The sequence below is a fragment of the Artibeus jamaicensis genome, unplaced genomic scaffold, assembly GCF_021234435.1.
Source record: "Artibeus jamaicensis isolate MK-2021 breed Jamaican fruit bat unplaced genomic scaffold, CSHL_Jam_final contig_497, whole genome shotgun sequence".
NCBI classification, from domain to species: Eukaryota; Metazoa; Chordata; class Mammalia; order Chiroptera; family Phyllostomidae; genus Artibeus; species Artibeus jamaicensis.
In genome coordinates, this window is record NW_026521863.1 from 11432159 (window position 1) to 11448052 (window position 15894).

Genomic DNA, 15894 nt, shown 5'->3' on the forward strand with positions numbered 1-15894 from the left:
TATAAGAAATATAGACATGCATATATTTCAAAGACAACCCCAGGTATTTGAGGAGAGAGTTCCTCTCCCACACGTCTGGGGGATGGTAGAGAGCACAAGAGATAAACAGCCCCAGAGAGCAACATGAACTTCCCCCTCTTGCCTTTCTAAAATGCCAACGTGGTTCTTGTATAAATGGCAGGGCCAGGGCTGCAATTCCACATGTTTGATCCGGGGAATGTGATTTTCACACTTACTTGTAGCTGTTAGGCAACGAAGAAGTCAAAACCTTGTTACCACATTAATTGGTTAGTTTGACCCATGTTTTATGGTTATGCAAGATGTTTACATTACGGGAAGCCAGGGGAAGAGTGTATAGGAACTCTGGATTTATCTTGGGAACTTTTCTATAAATTAAAAACAGTTTCACAATGAGTAGTTAAAAAAAACCTTGCAGCACTGAAGAGTCGGTAAAGCTGTTATCAGCCAGGGGACTGGGCCCGGGGCAGGTCTGCTGCAGGACGGCCTGGAGTGTGTGGGTTCTTGACTTTATGCAGGAAAGAGTTCAAACAGGAGTCCAGGTGATTTGGGGAGGATGTTCATTAAAGTCGCAGACAGTGAAACAAAGGGAGGGCTTAGGAGAGAAGAAGCAACAGGAGAGAGTCTCGGTGGGGCTGCTTTGGCTCATTGAGAAGTCAGAGAAAAGGGGCCTCGGAGACAAGGTTTGGGTGTTAGCCTGGGATGAGCTGCCGCCGCTGCCCACTGCTCCCCTGGTTGCAAGTCTTGTGGGGACTCTTTGAGTTTAGCAGATGTGTGCCTGGGGTGAAGGAGAGAGGGGCAGGGAAGGCGCTCCCAGGAGAAAGAGCATGGGCGAGGGCCTTCATTTTTTGAGGATTTTTTGAGGCTGGGAATCTAAGGGAGGTATCAGGGGAGATCTCGATAGAATATTCGTCAGGTTCGCAGAGGTGCCCTTTGGGGGATTGTTGGTCACTGCACCAGGTCCTGGCATTGCCTGACTGGCTTTGCTGCCATTCTGGGCCTAGAGATGAAATACGACTGAGGCCTGGAGGTTACCTCCAAGGGGGGAAGAGGTGAGGGGGGTCCAAACCGCATGGTCATCAGTATGCTAGGGGAGGGAAGGCCACCCTGGGGATGAAGTCTTGCAACCGCTTTGCCTGTTTGTAGACACCCGGCTTTCTGCCCTGGTGACCTTCTGTATCTGGCTGTAAACTGCCTGGCCATTTTGCTCAGTTATCTGTCTCCCTCTCCCATTCCACTTGCTAAGGAATTCTCCTAGCTTCTTACTTCCCTGCCTCACAGCAAATATTGGAACAAGACAAAGAATAGGAAAGCTGTGTTGCAAAAATGCTCTTGTTAAAACAAGAAGTGAGAGGTTGAATGAAGAACAGAAATACCTTCAAGCTGTAAACTCTGATACTAAATATTCAGATAATTTAGTAATTGATTCCTGTGCTCCTCCATGGGAACTGAGAGGTAGAAGGGCCGCTGCAGCAGTGTAGGGGATGAAGCAAGGCAGTTAATGCAGCCAATGCAGGAGCTACATGGCTTTCTCCACTCGGTGAGTCCAGAATCTCTGTGCTGGGGGGCCCAGGCATGCATGTGGGTTAAAAGAGGATCTTAGGGAATTCCCTTCAGGCCTTTTAGGCATAGGCAGCTGTTTTTATCTTTACTGTGTGCTTTTCCTTGTGGTGGTTTAATGTGGGAGCTAAAGGACAGTAGGGGGTCAAGTAAAACTAAACTGTGGGCTGTGTTTTCCCTTTCAGAGGGGACTGTTAGTTGTCCACCCAAACCCACATCCCCTTCTTCTTTGGTAAATAGAGTTTCAACTGAGCACACTTCCCAGTTTCCTTACCTTAGCTAATGCCATGTGGTCAAGTGCTCACCAATGGAAATGACATACGTCCCTTTGGGGGTCTTTTTCCCAAGCAGTCGGCATTGTTCCTTCATCCATCCCCCTTCACACTGGACCCCAGAAATGGCAAAGGTCTTGCCTAAACCATGGGCATGACACCAATGCCCTAAACTGGCAACTTTCAACCTTTTCTTAATCTCATGGCACACACAAAATAATTACTGAAATTCTGTGGCACATCAAAACATACATCTTCTGCCGACCTGACGAAATAAGATAGGTATAATTTTGATTCCTTCACACCAGACAGCTATCGTTGTGTTGGCTGCTGTTGTTTTTTAATCTGGCAATCTAAGGGAAAAAGGGTCAGCGCCCCTGACTCAACAGTCAGGTACTGACCGCAGCACACCACTTGAAAACCACTGCCCTAGAGTATGGTGGAGCACGGAGACAGAAGGAAAACTTGCGGTCCCTGGGCCTGGATGTGCTCTGGGCCATCACCTTAAAAAAGGCTGGTTATCCAGAAGCTGACGTGCTGGAGAAACCGGGTGGTGAGACCACACTGAGGGGTGGAGAGATACTCAAGGAACCTCAGGTGTTCTGGCTACTGCTGTTTATCTCCAGCAGGCAGCAGACGTGTGGGTGATCAGCCTTCAAGATGACGTCTCCGTTAGCAGCTTCCTGTATTTATGAGTCAAAACCACCTAGCAGGAGCCTCTCCTGAACTCCTGACTCCCAGCAGCCTTGAGAGATTATAAATGACTTTTACTGTTTCAAGCTACAAGGTTTTGGAGTGATTTGTTACGCAGCAAAGGATTACCCAGTCTATTCTAACAGATCAGCCTTGCATGTTACCTCACTCTGTTAACTCTGGATCAAAATTATCCTTAAAAACAAACAAACAAACAAACAAACAAACAAACAAAACAGCCTCAAAACTCATTCACATGTTGTTACTTTAAACAATTTTATACGGGGAAAAAATAAACAGAGAGGTTAGGCAACGTTTCGGTCAAAGTTGAACTGTGAATCAGAGACAATGGTTTCTGATTTCTAGTCCACTTTGCCTTGTACTTGGATACAGATTTATACAACAGGAGAGCAGAGAAGGAGCTTAGAGGTCTGGAAATGAAGGACTAATCATGAGCTCCCCGTGTAAGGCCCCCGGCACCAATGCGCCAACAGGGCCTCCACAGTGCGCATGCGCACAGAAGGGACTGCGTAGCGTCCGACTGTGTGTGTTGGAAGACTCAGAGCACCAGCCAGAAAGTAGCTGTTGGTATAACACGCTCTCATTCGTGGCTTCCTCATGTGGAAGTTATGCATCTGGACAATACGACTCCCCAGGTCCCACCCAACCTCCAGGACGTGGCTGCAGCCCCAAAATAAGCACATCATAACGCTCAACTGCATTCATGGCCCACTCCTCGCTGGAATCACCGGGAGGAACCACAAAACAGCAATTTTCTCCTACCTCCTCCTAATGCCAGGTCTTGGGTAATGAAATACATATCATTGACTTTCCGAAGGCTGCAGAACTCTATTTTTAATGTAGACTAAATAATAATCTATACTCCAGCTTCACTTTGAACAGCATCTTCCTGTTAGTGCAGGAATACCAGTTTCAGAGTGACGGCTAGACAATGAGCGCAACGCAGGCAGGCTCTGTCTGTAGTGAACACACTCGGGTCCTAGGACTACCACTGCGTGCAGAGAGGGAGGCATTAGCCTAAATGACATTTTATTTAAAAAAAAAAAAAAGGAGGAAGAAGAGGAGAAACCCGAGTGACTAACAATAGCACACTGAGTAAATAAATCCATCTATAAAGTACACTAAACATTTTCTTTGAGAAAAAGGAGGAAGTGAATTCAAAGTGTCTAACAATAGAGATCTGAGTAAATAAACCCGTCTGGAAGGGCCAATATCAAACGATTAAATGCCATGCCCTTTCATACGTGTAAGGGTGTAGAAAACGGGCAGAATACACAGTTGAGGAGGTTTTGATCGCTTATAAAACAGATGTACAATGTCATCCCGATTTTGAATTTAGACTGTCACTTACTATCCACACTAGAAAAAGATCAAAAGGTTATATAATAAAAATATTAACATCGGTTTTTACTAAGAGAATAAATGCTTTTACTTTGATATTTATCTGTAAATATCACGTTTCTTCAACAACTGTATTACTTTCATAATCTGAAAAAATTATCTAAACAAATTCAAATCACGATTTCAATTTGTATCAAATCCTTAAATGTTTTAAATTAAGATAACTGATCTTTATGTTCAGTGGGATTAAGAAGAAGGAACATGGAATATACACCTCTTTCAAATATATTAGTATCGCTAAATTAAAATAATAAAACAAAATATAGCCAGATTCCAATGTGCAATAGACTTGAATACAATGCATGCCTCCGTCTCCCCAATTATTTCTCCTCACAAAAGTATTTCTTACCACCAAACACTCAAAATGGAGCCTGCGTTTACTTAGTCCACTTTGGTCACCACTAGCTCCAGACTAAATCTCATCACCACAGTTGCTAAGCCTCCAATTTGCAAACATTGATTTTGTCTCCCAGCTAAGCCTGCATAAGCCTCACAAAGGAAGCACATTAAAATGCTGAGGACTCGATGCATGGCAACTTTGGATTTCAGTTTTCTCCCCAGAATCACAAACACCGGTGCTCTAGATATCTCAACCAAACTTTCAAGAATGACCAAAAAATCACACCGCAACAAGGCAAAAGCCATTTAAGACAGACTGCAGTTCAGAGGGAGGAAAAACAAAATCACCTTCCAGACTAATTCCATTGTTGGAGAACTCCTGGCCACAGATCGCATTTGTAACAGGACAGCTGTAACGTATCCGGGCAAGCTGCTGTCCCTGCCGGCAGAGCGAAGAAGACCCCCCCCACCCCAGACAGCTTCTCACCGCGGTGGACGGTCTCCCTCTGCCCCACGAGGGAGGCGACAAGTTAGTCCGGACGTTCACGTTAGCGCCTACCTGTGCTCTCCCAGGCTAAGCCGCATCGTCTGCCTTCAGCTGATGCAGTGACCTCACTGGAGGCTCAGGCAGGTAAAACAAGAAGCTTTTACTAGTCTGTGCAGCTCCTTCCGTGGAAATATTGCATGAGTCAGCTTTTATCTCTCAAAACCCGACACACAAAGGCTTTACAAAAACCTGATTTGCAACTTTCTCACTGCCTTTTTCCCCCTGGTGTGCAGACCACAGACTTCAGCATCACTGAGAGCCTTAAATGAAACATGACATCATTCAATTGAGAAACAAGACAATAGACACCACTGTGGGTAACTTGAAAATGCACACTTCGCTGAGCAACACCCCGCGCCTGCCATTCTTTGCAGACATCAAATACAGCCCTGGCCGGCCTGACACTGCACCGGCTTTACCTTCCTGGACCTGCCACCATTCTCATTAAAGTCCACAAAAGACACAGGGTCTTTGGATATTTCCAAGTTTACTTCCTGAATTATAAGTTTGTTTGAAAGTAAATGGACACATCTTTAAGTTTTATAGTGAAGTTTGGGGGTGGGGGCAGGGCAATGAATAAAGCCCCGTTGGGAAAAGTTTGGACACTTGGTTTCCATTTGTTAACGAGACATTTAGCAGAGTTTTCAGTAAACACAATGAAAAGGGAATATATTAAAGCTTGACTTTGGTTAAAATCAGTATTTAAAATGTATCTGAAGACAAATGTCTAGAATGTAAACTTATAGGCATTTCTTAGGAAAATAGTTGCATTCTGTGATTGTGTAGTCATAAATACTAAGAAGCAAAGGCAGAATGATTAACTCCCAACTTCAGCAGGACAGACCTTCAAATTATTTTGGGTTGTGATTTCCTCAAGCCCACCTGTCAGTTTTAAAGTACTTACATCTTTTAAAGAAAGAGAGATTCAAAGGGTTCACATTTGAAAAAGACAGTGAATTATTTACATGAAGTTCTTCGGAAGTACAAAAATGTCACTGAAAACGGATATCAGTGCACCAGGAAGTGAAACTCAAAATATGGATTATGCCCATGTAGAGATATCTAAAACTCAACTAGGAATCAAAATCCTGTAAATAGGAGTTCCATCTAAAGCATCCATTTGTGGTTATGGAAAATAACATTAGCTGATCATCTTTACTATAACCATTTCTATCATGCCTATTAAGTGATTTTAAATTAACAACATAATAGGATAATTTGTTCTAATGCCTATTTCCTTCAAGTAAGGCTGAACATATACAGGCCTATTTAAGGAAGCCATTTGGATGGAAATTTGCCGCAGTTCACTTGCAACTCGTTCCAATGATTTCTCCCCCACAAAATTTAGTAGCTTGATGGGAATCACTACTTTATGGATCCTCAAAAGACAGCTTGAAAGGAAGAGTCCTCCCTCCCTGGGTTTGGGGGACTCTTCAGCTTCCATTCTGAGGGTCCACAGAGATCTAGCTTGCTCCCCAAATGACATCCCCAGGCCCTTAACTAAGAGTCAACACAGACCTTACAAGCTCCGCCTGATTTTCCACAACACCGCCAGCCCACTGCTCTGCCCATCTGTTCAGACAGGCTGTTTACTATACTTAGAGTAAGTATCAGGTGGTCTCAGACTGAATTCTTCCCTAATTGTCTCTTTCCTGCCTGGATTGTCAGCCTGGGCAGCAGGGAGTCTCCCTTCCCTGTAGATTAGATATCCGCGACGAGGTTACAAAAATCTCCGTTCTTAGACAGGTGTACACAGAGGCTACTTGCTTCTTGGCTCGTTTGTTTTCTGTGCAAATCACCAGACCACAAGTTAACTACTTCTACCTTCCAATAAAGTATTATTGTACAGTACTTGAATTTTTTCCGGGGGCGGGGCAAAGGAACATTTTTAAAAGCCATTTCTGAGAGAGACTGTGTCCTGCGATGTCCTGTTACAAGTGAACAAAAACAGCAGAGCTACTTGGAGTGTGGATGCCGGGCAATCTGTGAACTGCACTGCACTAGTGACTCAGCTCTGAAGGGACAGCACAAGCCATATGTGGTCCCCTGGGCGAGTCACTTGTTAATTCACTTGCAGCTCCTCCTTTAGTAAAACCATCAACTTGAATCAGTAAGGACCTTTCTCACGACTTGCAAGTAGCTGGAACTACCCTTAGTGCTTCCACAGTCATGGAAGGCTCCCTGTATTTTGAATCTAGTTTTTTTGTTTTGTTTTTTTAATGGAAAGGGTTTTTTAGAGCAAGAAACACACACACACACACACACACACACACACACACACACACACACACCTTTTTTTTTGCCTTTGTATTTATTTCAGTACTAAGTTATTTGCTGAATGAATTAACAATTGAATGGTGTATAAGGGTCCTGGGAGGGACAATACAGACACAGAACAGCAGAGAGAGGAAAAAAATGTCACATTTCTTAAGCAACATTCAAGGCTCTTTCACACCTGAACAGAGGAGCCTCCTGGGCCTCTGTTCACCCTAGCTCTGCATGACTTTCTTTTTTTTTTTTTTAAGATTTTATTTATTTATCTTTAGAGGGAAAGGGAAGGAGAGAAGGAGAGAAATATCAATCTATGGTTGCCACTTGTGCATCCCCTGTTGGGAACTGGCCTGCACACCAGGCATGTGCCCTGACTGGGAATTGAACTATGATCCTCTGGTTCGCAGGCCCACGCTCAATCCACTGAGCTACACCAGCCAGGGCTGCATGACTTTCTTTCTAGCCGTTCCCCTTTCATATCCCACTCGGGTTACAGTGGAGTTTAACACCTCTTGCAGGTGTCCGGCTGCCTCGCCACTAGACTTTCATGCACACAGACACACACAAGGCACAAATGCGCCTCCTTCCCGCTTCTTGCTGCATGACGTCTTTGCCAGTATTAACAGTAGGAGAAAAGATCGTTTCTGTGCAGCAGAATCTTTTTGTAAACGATAGTGAGACTGGCCACAGACACAATGCACATTTCTGCCTCGTTAGGTGAAAAAGACAGTTACTAGAGAACAGCTCCTGTGAACCTCCCTCGCTACACTGGTTACACAATCGGGAAGCAGGCATGGGGCCCAGCACCCACAGGACACGCCTGCAGCCAGCAGGAGACGATCCAGCCAGCAAGCTCGGTGCAGGCCAGCCTTGTGGCCTAATTGGAGGAGGACCAGAGAGTCCCGCCATTGAAAAACATCCCTTTCTGGAAATCTGCCATGGGGCCTGGAATTCTACTATGAGAAACCAACTTTTTGCTTTCAGGTAAATGTCCTGAAACTCTACCATCCTTCGGGAAGGCGATGGCCTCATTGTCACAGTGGTGTAGATTGGCCTGCGTGTCCTTCTGGGGATGTTTAGGCCTTTCAGGAAGGAGGTGGGAATGGGGCAAAGCACAAACAGCCTGCGGCCCTGCAGGCTTGACCAGGTCTGACCTAATTGAGATACTCTGCTGACTCTGCAGCCAGGCAACAGCTCCAAGAAGCTATGTGATGAGGGATGAGAGAATGGCCAGAGAGAGAGAAGGAAGGGCAGCGGCAGGCACACGCTTTTCAGATGCCAGCAAAGAGCTCACTTCATGTGGTCAACATTGGACGAGGCAGGCTTAAAAAAATCATCTTACCTTTTCAGACAGAAAGACCTGGAAGTTATAAGGTGTATTTCAAAACACAACTCATATTGTATATATGGAGCAGGACGATTTAAATGCTGGAGGAGGGGTGAACCTGGTTCTCTTATGATTTAAGATGTTGTCCTTGTGACACATGTCCCAAACAAATGGTGACACCAACTTTTCTAAAAGTCAGGCCACTGACAAAATGTTCTTAACTTTTTTTTTTTTTGTCTATTAGAACTTTTTTCTTTGAAAGTCTAAGGCAAGCAATTACATTTTCTAAGCGCATACCACAAAGTAAATGATAAATATTAAAGCCCGCTGCATGCTGGGAGGTGTCCCACATCCCCACTGATGTCCTGTAGGACACGCTGACCTTCCTCCGGACACTGAGATGTAATGTACTGACGTCCTCTGCACTGCAGCGCTGTTTATTGAAAATCTATACACACTCTTCTGGACACACTGTCCTAAACCCAGAAAAGGCCCCCGACTATAAAGTCTGCCTTGTGACTGCTATACGAACCAAATGATATATACTTTGCTAAACAAACAAACAAGTTAATCTATTTTTTTTCCCTAAGAGACTATTTTCAAAGTGAAATAGTTGTAATGGTAAGTGAGTTTGTCTTCACAGATTTCAAGTGCTTACTCTCAGCAAAAGACGTTAAGTCTAAGGCAGACAAAGCACTGAAGTATAGGAGAAATGAAATGAAAGCACTATTTTTGTCTGTCCTGGAATACTGAATCTAACAATGGAAACCAAACTATAAATAATAACTAGTTACCAGGACTGAATTTTTCCAGCTGAAAATTTAATTCCTCATCCCCTATGGCACTAATGTGTTCGTATTGAGGCATGGCCATAGAGTTTTAGAAAACAAACACACAAAACCCATTATTCCCAACACTTTTTCAGGGCCCCCCTTACCTTACAATCAAGTCACGGTTTACTTCATCACGTATCAGGCTGCCATAAACACCATAGAATGGCCCAGCCGGGCGCACACCCTCGGTCTCTAACATCCAGTGGCCCCACGAGTTTCGCCAGGGGTGTGTTCCACTGCCTCTAGGACAATCACTGGCTCTGTTTTCGGCTCTATCCTTTTATTAGGATATTTTGGTCTTTATTATCCAGAGACAATGAAACCGAGTCTTAGTTATTTCTGAACTGAACAATTTTTAGATATGAAGCAAGCAATATGTTACAAATAGTCTCGGGCTTTCAATAGTAGATCGGTCCCATCTTTAAGGACACTGGGGGAGGACTCTCTGTGCTGAGCACAATGAGCTAATTATCCCTCTAAGAATGCAGTCTGTTTGCAGACACATTTTTTTCTAGGAGATAACCCACATCTAATCCATTCATAACGAAAGGCATTCAACACCATCTATACTTTGAAAGCTCTCCTTAAAAAATATACTTGAACGTGTAGAAGGAGCTTGGACATACTACTGAAATCCTGCAGCAGTACTTTCCAAAATAAAAATTAAAATGAAAATCTATTATAGGTTCAGAGTACACCCATGGAGGTTCACGACCTTTATGTGAGCTTGCAAAGCCATTTCACATTTCAGCAGAGGAGAGGGACCAGCCCCCTTGGCCAACCTTCCCCCCCAACATCCCCCAGGCGGTAAAGAAGTGGGGAGGGCTCAGTGCGACCCGCAGCTGCAGCCCTGGTCACTGGACCCTGCCATGGAGGGTTTAGAGACAATTACCCAAAGCAGCGCTGGTGAGGAGCGGAGCTTGCAGGCGGCTGCTCCTAATCTTCCCCACAGCAATGGCCACCCTAAGGGGTGGCCATCATCGGTCTTCTTCCCCCAATGCCAAGGCCACTTTCATCGTCGCAGGGGCTGACAGTGTAACCACTAGATGTACGATCCGAGAGCAAACAGGCTTCTCCTGGGGGAGGCTGTCTAACTTCTCAAACCGAAGTGGGTAGTTTGAGCTTCCTTTTTATTCCTTTGGATCATGCACCAAATAGTCATGAGGACAGTCCCATTCAGGAAGAAATCTGTAAGAGGCCAAATACAGTTCCCATTTCAGGGAAGCAGAAGTTACTCTTCTCCAAAGGAGCTGAGATGACTTACTACCTGCCAGGTTTATTTTTAACTAAAGGAGGTGACAGGAGCCGCTGACCTTAGGTGTACGGGGACAGTGGCCTCAAGCACCCGTCTTTGCCTCCCAGGTCTCTGGCACACAGAGTGACACCCACCTGACTTTCCCTCGACTCTCAGAACATCAGCCACTGTGTCAGCCTTGCTACCTGGGGACATGCTCCATGGCAGGCTCCGTGCTGGGCTCAGGGAACAGCTCTGCCTTCTGGAAGCTCCTGTCGAGCAGGCTGGACAAGTACCAGGTAGATAATGACGAGTGCGGCCCGTGCACCGGAGCGGTGGCAGACGCCGCGATGTCACAAGAACTGGGTGCTAAGCACCGGCTCTGTTTTCCTCAACTGTCTGTCCCCCTCGTTTCCCACGCCCTTGCAAGCATTCCGCAAAGGGGGCAGGGACCGGAGGTGGACAGTGAAATCCAGCTAAGCGAGGCTGCCTTCACTTGTATTTCCTTTTCCAGTCTCGGAGAGTGAGCTCGGTTGGACTCGTCTTTCATCTTATATTTAATTACTTGGTATCCAAGCTGAGAGCCAAACTTGCTGAAAGATTCTGTGAGTCCAAACGCTTGCCTAATCCCTGGTTCCCACAGAGGTGCATGAAGTAACTTGTTTATGTTCACAGAACAAAGGAAAGGAAACAGCGCTCTGTCGGCCGCGGGCTTCATCTTAATTAGGCCAAGAAACAAGTGTAATCAAATTTATTTTGGTTTATTCTGAATCAAAATGTTCGAATCCTTTACAAGTATATGAAAGAAAAAAAAAAAGAAAAAGGAGAAAAAGCCAGAACATTCATCCAGCGGTTTAAGAGGTTCAATTGAAGGGGAGTTCCCTCACTGTGACCCAGTCTCAGCATTTTCTTGAACGAATGGGTATTATTTGTGTAATTACGGTAGAAGGTGAACAGAATAAACTTGATGGGATGGTTGTTCCCCATGTGTTGACCCCTCTTCTCCGCCTTGCCCAGGTCTGCCCGCGCTGCCCCCTGCTGGCTGCCTTCCAGGTGGGTTTGACTAACAGAAGATACCAGTGTTGTAAGACAAAGAGAAGAGGGAGACAAGCTCTGGCTGGGTAGCTCAGTTGGTTAGAGCAGCATCCCAATACTCCAAGATTGCAGGTTCGACCCCTAGTCAGGGTATATCTAAGAATCAACCAATGAATGCATAAATAAGTGGGACAATTTCTTTCTAAAAAATAATTTGATTAATAAAACCTTTTTCTAGACGAGCAGAGGGAAACAAGGGCGTGGGTGGGGGCGAGTGCCCAGCGTTTAGCAGTGGCTGCACCCAGGGCTGCCCAGCCTCCATGGTTCCAGCAGCCGCTGGGCTCTCTCAGCTCTGTCGTTCCCTTGTCCCTTGGGGGTCCCTGCGGGTTGTCCTGGAGAATGATGGTTAGAGTTTCCTGCTGTTGCTCTGGGTGCTGCCGTTCCTTGCGGGCCCGCTTCGCCGCACCCCCTCTAATGAAGTAGCCCCTGCACTGAACCCTCCATTTGGACCAGCCAAGCTACTTCTACTTCCTGCAAGTTCCTTGCTGGCCCAGCTTCATGCCAACTCCAGACTGGCCTGAAATGCTGATCCAGTCTGACTGCACGTGCTCAGTCAGAGTGTTGAGCATGGCGTTTACTGCCCAGTCTCAGCCTCTTCTTTGATGCACAGGCTTGATTCGGGTCAATGCACTAAATACTGGACTTGACCCTGTCCAGTGCCAGAAACACATTTTGAATTTGCTATCTACTGATACACACCTACTCCATAAATATTTATTAAGCAGCTACAAAGTGCCAGGCTAGGCCTTCAGTAAGCACTAAAGATACGACAGTGAACAAAACAGGTGAAAGTCCCTGCTTTTGTGGAGTTGAGGGGGGATAAACGGATGAGAATCCTGTGGAAACAGTCCGTCAATACGCTGAGGTTTTCCAGTCTAACCTACCTGCCGTGTGAATGAGCACTTGCAACAACAGCTCATCGCGCATGCGCTCTGCTTGGATCCTATCAATCACCAGGCGTCTGGTCCCTGCTCAGATAGCCAGTCCATCACACTTTGGAGCAGTTCGAATCCTTAAAGTATTTTCCTACACTGAGCCAAAGCTCTTCAAAGGCCACCCCAGGAAAGCACAAGACAAACCACACCTCGTCTCCATTTTGAGTTGCCTGAATTATCCGGGATGCTACGGGGTCTGCCACAGCATACGTACGTACGTATGGAGAAACTGCCCTTAGTGATTCCTGGGGGCGGAGTTCATGGGCTGGGGGTGGGGCTGGGAGTGTGGCCCCGGAGCTGCGGGGAGGCTGGACGGTCCCTGTACAGAGCGCCCCCTCTGACCGCTGTCTCCCTGCGCCTCCCCGCCTTTCCGTGGTGGCCACCGCAGTGTTCAAAGAGTGTTAACAATCCACTACTATAAAGAAAATGTTGAAAAGTGTGTTTTAGAGAATATCTTCTGGAAAATACATGCTTGCCCCGCTCCTGCTCAGTCACACTTGTAGATACAGCAACAGCACTGTCCTCACAGGTCCGGAGTGTGGCCAGGAGACAGACGCTGAGCGGTCAGCTGAGCAGGTGGCCATGCAGGGAGGCACAGAGCGCTGCATGAACACCCAGCAGGGGACTGGCCTGGGCTGGGTGCCCATGGAAGGCTTCCCTGCAGAAGCCGTGTGACCTCTGAAGGCGGGGAGGGGGCGAACTAGGGGAAGCCGGGCAGAGAGAAGAGGTTGCCCAGGCAGTTTTACTTCCTGCAAGTGTGGACGGTTCGTATACACTTGGTGTTACGCCCACAGTGACCACCCAATCCGGATGTTTTTCTGGACAACCTCGTTTGCCAATACACTGTGCATACCAGAGTAATAACTTGTTTACTGTTAACCATGCCCTCTTATTAAAGTAACTTCTCGTGTCCTTCTCCTCTTTGGGGTGACCCCCTTCTCTGCATACATCAGCCTCCCTCTTTTTGGCTTTTCTTACTCCACCTGCAGACACTGGGCAGAGCCGCTGGGCAGCAGCCATGACGGTTCTTGCCCAATCGTCTGCCTGGACAGGGCCCCTCACAAGGTGTGGTCACAGTAAACCACATCATACACTTCCCTGTCCACGCTTTTATTGGTATAAGCAGATTCAAGTGAACATCCAAGGGGCCCTCAAGGAAGAGGGGTCAGGAAGGACGGACTGGGGGAGGGGTCGCCCTACTTGGTTTGTCTTGCTCCTTCTAGAGGTCTTATGGATTGACCATGAACGCGTGAGCCTTGAGTACTCCGCAGGATCAGTCGGTCACCATTTCGAGGACACCCAAAGCTGGGGACAACTGACAAGTGCTGCTATGGCTCCCAACATAAGACATCTGCTCAGGTGTCTGTCCAACGAGACATGACGGAATGGCAAACCCAGGGGATGAAGCTGCTCCTGCCGCACTGGGACGTTAGGTTTTCACCAGGACAGCTGGTCATCATCGCAGTGACACTGCAGTAAAAACCACCCCTGAAGCTGAACTAATTTCTTCGATCCAAACCGCTGTTTCCTGCCCATGAAATGACAGGTGGAAAGGCCACCAGACCTGGAGTTGGGCTGTGTGGAAAGTCAGCTGTCCTTGACAATTCTGTCGTCTTGGGCAAGTCGCTAACCTCTTTGGGTTCTGGATGGCTTTGGGTTAGCGATATGAAAACTCTGGAGTCTGTGACATTTAGGGACACTTCCCTAAGCTATGAACCTAAGATTCCAAGGTTTTGGATGATGGGGAGACACAATGACCCACTTCTTAACTCCACCAACAGTCTCTCTTAATGCTACCATATAACACGAGGCCTAAATGCGGCCCCACTATTACAGTCAGGTGACCATGAGCTGATGCAAAAACCAGGAGTTTGTACAGGGAATCTGCTTTAAATTACCCATAATTCCTTATGTGGCCAAACTTGGGATAGACACCTGACTCCACTATTATCAACAGAAAGATTCCCCACAAAAATTATGCACACCACCTGGCAGTAAGCCAATGTCTAGCATCAAGATTATGCTTTTTACTTATTTAGTGACCTCATCTCCACTTTCTGCAAAATTGTATTCTGAAAACAAGGGTATAGTGAAAATTATGAAATAACTCATTTGACCACAGGGGCATATAATTTGGTGTTGCATCCCAACCAGTCACCTGGTTGCATAAACTCCTGGAACACTGGTAACATCAAAGTTGATATAACTGTACAACTGCAAACATTATGCTCCTATCCTTACGGACAGTGCGAAGTACGGCTTGTTCTAAATGATGTGAGGAGCCATATACTCTATGTACATATGCAATCATGGTGATTAGAACCGATTCCCTGCAGTGGGTGTCCCGGTTGAGCCCCGTGGAAACTAGGTAAGACAGGGGACGTTCTTGGTAGTTGCCCCCCAAGGTGGAACCTGGTTTACTGGCTTGGTTCACTGACTGAGTGATTGATTGATTGATTGACTTTCAAGAGCTCTATTTCAGATGGCTCCCCTCCAAAAAAAAGAACCTGACAACATCTGAAACCAGGATTTGGGTTAGGGTTGGGTTTGGGGGGCAGGGCTGGGACTGGAGGTGGTGACGAGAGTCGGTGGCCCTGGGAGGGGCTGAGGAAAGAACCACCACAGAACCACGAGGCTCAGGGGAAGTACGGGCTTCTGATTGCACAAGTAGCAACTACTCAGACTGACTACTCACCCCAGTTACCCCCGGTAGCCTGCGAATGCCCCAGAGAAAAAAGAGACTGGGTAGTAAAAGAGAGAAAGAAAGAGAGAGAGAGAGAGAAGCTATAACATCTCAAACGATTTAGCTACAGGGTCTTTTAGGGAAGAAAACACAAGAGGAAAGGGAATCCTTTTCCCATAGAGAGAGGTGGCCTCGGCAGCCTGGGCTTGGGTGGCCCACTAGGGAAACTCCCATGGGAAGCCTAGAAGCTCCAAACATCTCAGGACAAGGGCCCTGGGAGGGTAAGCAGCCCAGGGCAAAGGGCAGTGAGTTGGGGAGCCAGGGAGGCATGGCTCTGGAATACAGGGGAGGGGATGAGGTCTTGACCCTGTGCTGGTGGGAAGGGACAACGGAGATGGCAAAGTTGAGTCTTTTCACGTGACTCGCCAGTACCCACAGGGCTGGTGGGGCCTGGTGGGAGCTGACGACTCACTGCCCTGAAGCTGTGATCTGGTAGGGACCAGCAGGCAGGGGGGACCTGAGGACTTGCCTGTCAACCCTGGGTTTAAATTTCTTTTAATCGAGGAACCAAATTTTCAAAGTCAGAATATTTTACATACAAATGCAGACTTTTGTTTTTTGGCTTGGGAAAGAGGGAGGCCAGGACTGGTGAGGGAACATCAGTC

General features: G+C 46.7%; 1 protein-coding gene across 10 annotated transcripts in view; it reads right to left on the minus strand.

Moving 5' to 3' along the window:
• Nucleotides 1-15894, minus strand: part of PLEKHG1 (pleckstrin homology and RhoGEF domain containing G1) — a 201796-nt gene that overhangs the window by 85074 nt on the left and 100828 nt on the right. Inside the window, exon 1 of one of the 10 annotated variants that reach the window (XM_053668710.1) lies at nucleotides 4864-4902. The exons of the other annotated variants lie outside the window; for them this stretch is intronic. The gene's annotated coding sequence lies outside the window, so the exon portion shown is untranslated. Of the gene's footprint in view, nucleotides 1-4863; nucleotides 4903-15894 lie in introns of those variants that run through there. 10 annotated transcript variants of the gene reach the window in all.